This window comes from Bubalus kerabau, chromosome 5 (assembly GCF_029407905.1).
Source record: "Bubalus kerabau isolate K-KA32 ecotype Philippines breed swamp buffalo chromosome 5, PCC_UOA_SB_1v2, whole genome shotgun sequence".
Classification (NCBI taxonomy): domain Eukaryota; kingdom Metazoa; phylum Chordata; class Mammalia; order Artiodactyla; family Bovidae; genus Bubalus; species Bubalus kerabau.
Genome location: NC_073628.1, coordinates 91,184,782 through 91,191,173, shown reverse-complemented (window position 1 = coordinate 91,191,173; position 6,392 = coordinate 91,184,782). Strand labels below are relative to the sequence as shown.

At 39.3% G+C, this 6,392-nt stretch overlaps 1 long non-coding RNA gene across 1 annotated transcript; it reads left to right on the top strand.

Annotated features, from left to right (window-relative positions):
- Positions 1-3,447: 3,447 nt before the first annotated feature.
- LOC129653975 (uncharacterized) lies at positions 3,448-5,871 on the top strand. Its single transcript, XR_008715332.1, has 3 exons — positions 3,448-4,235; positions 4,419-4,564; positions 5,064-5,871. It is a non-coding gene; the product is annotated as an uncharacterized LOC129653975 (long non-coding RNA).
- The last annotated feature ends 521 nt before the right edge of the window (positions 5,872-6,392 follow it).

Here is a 6,392-nt window from a genome sequence, read left to right as displayed (position 1 = left end):
CAGCACAGCCAAAAATGAATAAATAAAAGAAAAAATTATTTATAAAATAATGCTATTAAAAATTTCATGTGGCAGTTGGGTCTTGGATTTCTTGGCATCAGTTGCTTCTATCAATTTGTCACAAGGAAGCTATATTCTACTTCTTAAATTCTTTGAGCTTAAAGTACAAGCTGTCCAATTGAATGAGTTGTGTGGGACCATTTTCAAGTCTAGAAGCACTTTACAATGCTCCTGAGTATATGGTGTCCCATTGGGGTCATGCTGTTCATCAGCTGAGGATAATGACAGAAAATAAAGCTCTAATACCTTCATTATGAAGCAGTTCAGTTCAGTTGCTCAGTCGTGACTGACTCTTTGTGACCCCGTGGACTGCAGCATGCCAGGTTTCCCTGTCCATCACCAACTCAAACTCATGTCCATCGAATTGGTGATGTCATCCAACCATCTCATCCCCTGTCCCCTCTCCTCCTGCCTTCAATCTTTCCCAGCCTCAGGGTGTTTCGCAGTGAGTCAGTTCTTCACATCAGGTGGCCAAAGTATTGGAGCTTCAGCTTCAGCATCAGTACTTCTAGTGAATATTCAGGACTGATTTCCTTTAGCATTGACTGGTTTGATCTGTCCAAGTATAACATCAATATCTCCTTCTTCCTGCTCACACATACCAATCATAAAATAATTTGCTTGTAAAATATTATTTTCCAAGTGACTCTAATATCACAAAAATGATCTCCCTATGGAAAGTATGCAGATGCTATATAATACATGTAATTTTTATAATATATGGTATATATAATATATAAGATATGTGTGTGCTCAGTCATGTCCAACTCTTTGTAACCCCATGGACTGTAGACCACCAGGCTCCTCTGTCTATGGGATTTCCAAGGCAACTCTACTGGAGTGGGTTGCCACTTCCTGATATTGGGGATCTTCCCAACCCATGGATCGAACCCACATTGCCTACATTGGCAACCAGATTCTTTACCACTAGCACGACATAATATATATAATCTATATAATGTATGTAATACCCAAAAAAGTATTATGTAGACTCTCTGGGCTTTAGTTTAGAGTCTTTGTTAGTTAATGTTAATATTTTCATTTTTGTCAAAGTTGATTTCTTCTAACTAGACTAGTTAATATTCATGCATAATCTATGTCTTTCAAACTTGACTAGCTAAGGAGAAATTCAGGATTTGTTTTTGTTTTTGCCCTTGTATATTTTAAAATCAAGATTTTATCATCAGTAACTTAGATGACTTGACTAGATGGACCTTTGTTGGCAAAGTAATAAATCTGCTTTTCAATATACTATCTAGGTTGGTCATAACTTTCCTTCCAAGGAGTAAGTGTCTTTTAATTTCATGGCTGCAATCACCATCTGCAGTGATTTTGGAGCCCAGAAAAATAAAGTCTGACACTGTTTCCACAGTTTCCCCATATATTTGCCATGAAGTGATGGGACCAGATGCCATGATCTTCGTTTTCTGAATGTTGAGCTTTAAGCCAACTTTTTCACTCTCCTCTTTCATGTTCATCAAGAGGATTTTAGTTCCTCTTCACTTTCTTCCATAAAGGTGGTATCATCTGAATATCTGAGGTTATTGATATTTCTCCCAACAATCTTGATTCCAGCTTATGTTTCTTCCAGTCCAGCATTTCGCATGATGTACTCTGCATATAAGTTAAATAAGCTGGGTGACGTACACAGCCTTGACGTACTCCTTTTCCTATTTAGAACCAGTCTGTTGTTCCATGTTCAGTCCTAACTGTTGCTTCCTGACCTGCATATAGGTTTCTCAAGAGGCAGGTCAGAGATACTACTTTGCTAACAAAGGTCCAAGTAGTCAAGGCTATGGTTTTTCCCGTGGTCATGTATGGATGTGAGAGTTGGACTGTGAAGAAGGCTGAGTGCCAAAGAATTGATGCTTTTGAACTGTGGTGTTGGAGAAGACTCTTGAGAGTCCCTTGGACTGCAAGGAGATCCAGCCAGTCCATTCTGAAGGAGATCAGCCCTGGGATTTCTTTGTCTCTCTCTTTTTTTTTTTTTAATTTTATTTTTAAACTTTACATAACTGTATTAGTTTTGCCAAATATCAAAATGGATTTCTTTGGAAGGAATGATGCTAAAGCTGAAACTCCAGTACTTTGGCTACCTCATGTGAAGAGTTGACTCATTGGAAAAGACTCTGATGTTGGGAGGGATTGGGGGCAGGAGGAGAAGGGGACGACAGAGGATGAGATGGCTGGATGGCATCACTGACTCGATGGACGTGAGTCTGAGTGAACTCCGGGAGTTGGTGATGGACAGGGAGGCCTGGTGTGCTGCGATTCATGGGGTCACAAAGAGTTGGACATGACTGAGTGACTGATCTGATGTGATCTGATACATAGAGTCCTATTCCCCAAGAATTAACATTCTAAAAGAAACTTGTTTTCTGAGATAAATCTTCTTATAGATCAAAATGACAAAATTGCAAAGTCAAAGGAATTAAAGAGAAAAATTGAGAATGGAAGAGCTTACATTATCACTTCTCAAATATTCTACTGTAAGGGCCACTTAGGAATGAAATAATGAAAATATACAAATCATTTCCTAATTTGATTTTAGCCTTCTGATTCAAACTTTTATAGAACTGATGATCTGCTAGGTACTTCACTGATAGTTGTCTTTTCACATAATCCTGTTTACTCCACAAGTGGAAATACTTCTTGAGAGTGAAATGTCCAAATTGAAGAAAAATATAGGTCTTGAATAGGAACACATTTTAATGCATTATTTAAGGTTGTGTGTCATTCCAAATTATGTTAGGTTGTGTATATAAAGATGGCCATCATGAGCTCCTTCCTTCCTTGCATCTATGTGCCACTTCCATATCAGGAGATTAAAGTCAAATTTCCCCACCCTTGAATTTGGGCTGGCCTTAAGTTCTTGCTTGACCAATAAAATAAGTTAGACATAAAACCATGGCATTTCTAAGGTCATAAAAAGTCTTAACATCTTGCATCCAGGCCTCAAGGAATATTCGTCTTGGGATGTTCTTTGAACCCATCTGCCATACTGTGATAAATCCAAGCCACATTGAAAGACAACATGCAGAAGCTCCAGAAGACAGTTTTAGCTGAACGTCCTACCAATAACTGGCCATATGATTCAGTTATTTAGGCTGTTGAGCCCATATGAACCTTCAGATGACTTCAGCTACAGCTACCACATAGTAACACCTGCGCGGGAGGCCCTGAGCAAGAATCATCCAACTGAGCCAGCCAACCTACATAACCATGAGGGATAAAAATAAATCATTGTTTAAAGTCATTACAATTTAAACTCTCAGAATGGAATTAAGATTTAAAAGAATGAATTTGTATTGTCGCTAATCTGCACAGGTGTATGACCTTTCTCTCTAGTACTTAACAACTCAGGTATGGCAGGGAGAAGATGAGTGGTTGAATTGATCCAGGAGTATGATTTTGGGGGCAGGTGCAATGGATTCACAAATTGGCATGGGAGTTGAGAGTATTGGTTAAAGAGTGGTGAAAGTTTTAAGTTACAGAATCTAAGCAAGGACTGGAGGGCTCATTGAGGTGGAAGAATGTGTATTAAAATGAAAAGCTGAAAGGATTACAGTCAGAAAGAGAGGCTGTACAGATTAGAGATGAGCTGGGTTTTCCTTATGGGCATAAAATAAACACAGGATGATGTAGGACTTCTGGAGAAGAGACTGTAAGATATCAATGACTGTAATGTCATTCTTGTATCAGGAAGTGAGAAGACTCCTGTCTTGCTGTTCCCTGAATCCAGGGAAGGGAAGGCATGAGCTAGGAAGCAGATGGGAAGAAGCTGGAAGATGTGAGGAGCTGTTTCACAGCAGCAAGGCAGACATGCTTTATTCTCTAATGGTTGACACTGCCAAATCTCAGGCAAGGGCTTTTCAGGTTGTGCTTGTATAGGCACCGTGCATGTGTGCGGTGCTATAAATGATCTTAGCTGTTATATAACCATGCAAAGTCACTGTTTACAGAATGTGGGATGGGGGCGAGAGCACTGTGAGGCAGGAGTGAGAGGGAGTGGGGCTGGAGAGCCTGACTACTACCATCTTGGCTAATTGCTCTTTCCCTACAACTCCATAGATAAAAAAGGTGGAGAATGACATAACTACACAGGATGAGCCTCAAAGGAAAAGATACAGAAATTATATAAAGAAGGAATTGATTGACTCAGGAGCCATGAGCAGGTAATAGCTGAGTGGGGCTTTTCAGGATCAATAGGGGTTCTCCAGGCAGATGTAAGAGGGCAATTCAGATAAAACCAATAACACCTGCCCAAGTTTAAATTCTTTTTCAGCACAAACTCTCTCAGGTGCTATACACCCCATACATACACCCTACTTCCTATTTTTCCTCTTTTTTTCCCCCAGACAATGACCTTTCTGAAAATCAAATCTTATGGAATTAAATTAAATCCATATCCTGGACACCAGAGCAGATCTTACTTAAGATGTGCCCGAGTTTGCCATTTGTATAGTCTGGATGACCTTGTTATCATGATTTTTCAAGGAAAATGGTAAGAGTTAAAGATAATTCTATGAAGCTATTATGTATCTTTGAAGAAATGCCACTTTCATGACTTCATTGATATCTTAGAATCCATTGTTTCTCCATGACCCGTATTCCCTTTCTATTCTTTCAGAGTGTAATTTTAGGAAGGCCATGGCCTTAAAGGCCAGATACAGCTGGTATTGAATCTTGCTAACAACATGCACAAGCTGTGTGACTTTTAGCACTTACTTAGCCTTTCTGAGTTGCCATTTCCTACTCTGTGCAATATGGGTAACATGCCTGTCTCCCAGATTTACAAGGATGAAATGAGATCATGTCAGTAAGTGATATGTCACAGAGTAGATGCTCAATACACTTTGTCTTTCTTGCTTTCTCTCTATTACTCTTGCTTCTCCCAACTCTGTTTTCCTGTGCCAATTTCTTTCAAGCACTTGGATGCTGACCTTTTTTTTTCTCTTCATCCATTGACTCCTCAATACTTGTCTATTCTCTACCTGCCACAGCCTCACACAAATGCATCACAGTTTCTTGAAAGCCCTTGATTTTCCTTGAATCTTGACTTCCAGCAATCAACACAGAAAGATCCAAGAGAAAAAGGAGTGGTGAAGAGGAAACTCTTTTACACTGAATGGTTTTAAGAGTGGAGTTTTGGAGGCAAGGACAGAAAGCGATCACAGAATGGAAAACAAAGAGAACAAATATAAAAGCATGGAAGAGATGTCTAAACAATAAAACTCAGAGCAGCAAAGGATCCTGCCATGCTTAGCTGAAGTCGTGATACCTGATCACAATTTCTTTGCACTTTAACCACCCTTCTGAAACAATTGTTCCTTGAATAGAAGGAGCAATGTCTTTTAGTAACAAAATGGTGGTTTGTCACATGCTCTTTATAATTTTCATCAAAATGTAATCTATATTTTAAATTTATCCTCCTTGCCAGTCTTGTTTTATATTTTATCTCCTACAAATATTTGCAGCCAAGAAAATCTGGGACTCTCGAAGCAGTTTTCTATTTATACTTTCTGAATAGAGTAGTACATTGTCTTTAGGTGAATGATGCTCTCTGGATTGTGAAACACAGTTGCCTGGAGAATCAAGGAGGCTGGGCTGGGTCTTGACATGCAGGGCACTGGAATCTTCAGAGCTGCCAAACTTCAGTGGCTCCTTCTCCTTTTCCCATTAATAGTTACATCACATGGTCTGTGCAAATTTCTATGCAACTATGTGACTGCAGAAAAACAGGTTTGTAATATAGACAGCAAACCCCTCAAAACAGGTAATTTATAAAAGAATAAATGTAAATAGGCAATGAACCTATGAGAGGATTGTCTTTCTGGTTATGAAAGTAATGCCACTTAAAACGTCAAGGTTGGGCCATTTAAACTGATAGAATAGGATAATAACCATCATTGGTGTGAATGTGAGGGAAGTCCAGGTGAGAATAGACCCCAGTGACTATGCTGGTTGTTGTTGGACAATGTGACCATGAATGATTTTCTCTTTGTTTTTTAAATACATGTCTGAACGTCTTTCTGTCTGCCCACCCTTTCCAATAGACACACTCATATAATAATCATGTTTGGTTGGAAAATTAAGTAGGAGAATGATCTAGTATATTATGTGTTTAAAACTTTTAAAAGTAAAATGTGAAACGTGCACCAAAGTAGAGAGAATAATTTGAATATCCCTCCTGAGAACCCCGGAGAAGGCAATGGCAACCCACTTCAGTACTCCTGCCTGGAAAATCCCATGGACGGAGGAGCCTGGTAGGCTGCAGTCCATGGGGTGGCTAAGAGTTGGACACGACTGAGCATCTTCACTTTCACTTTTCA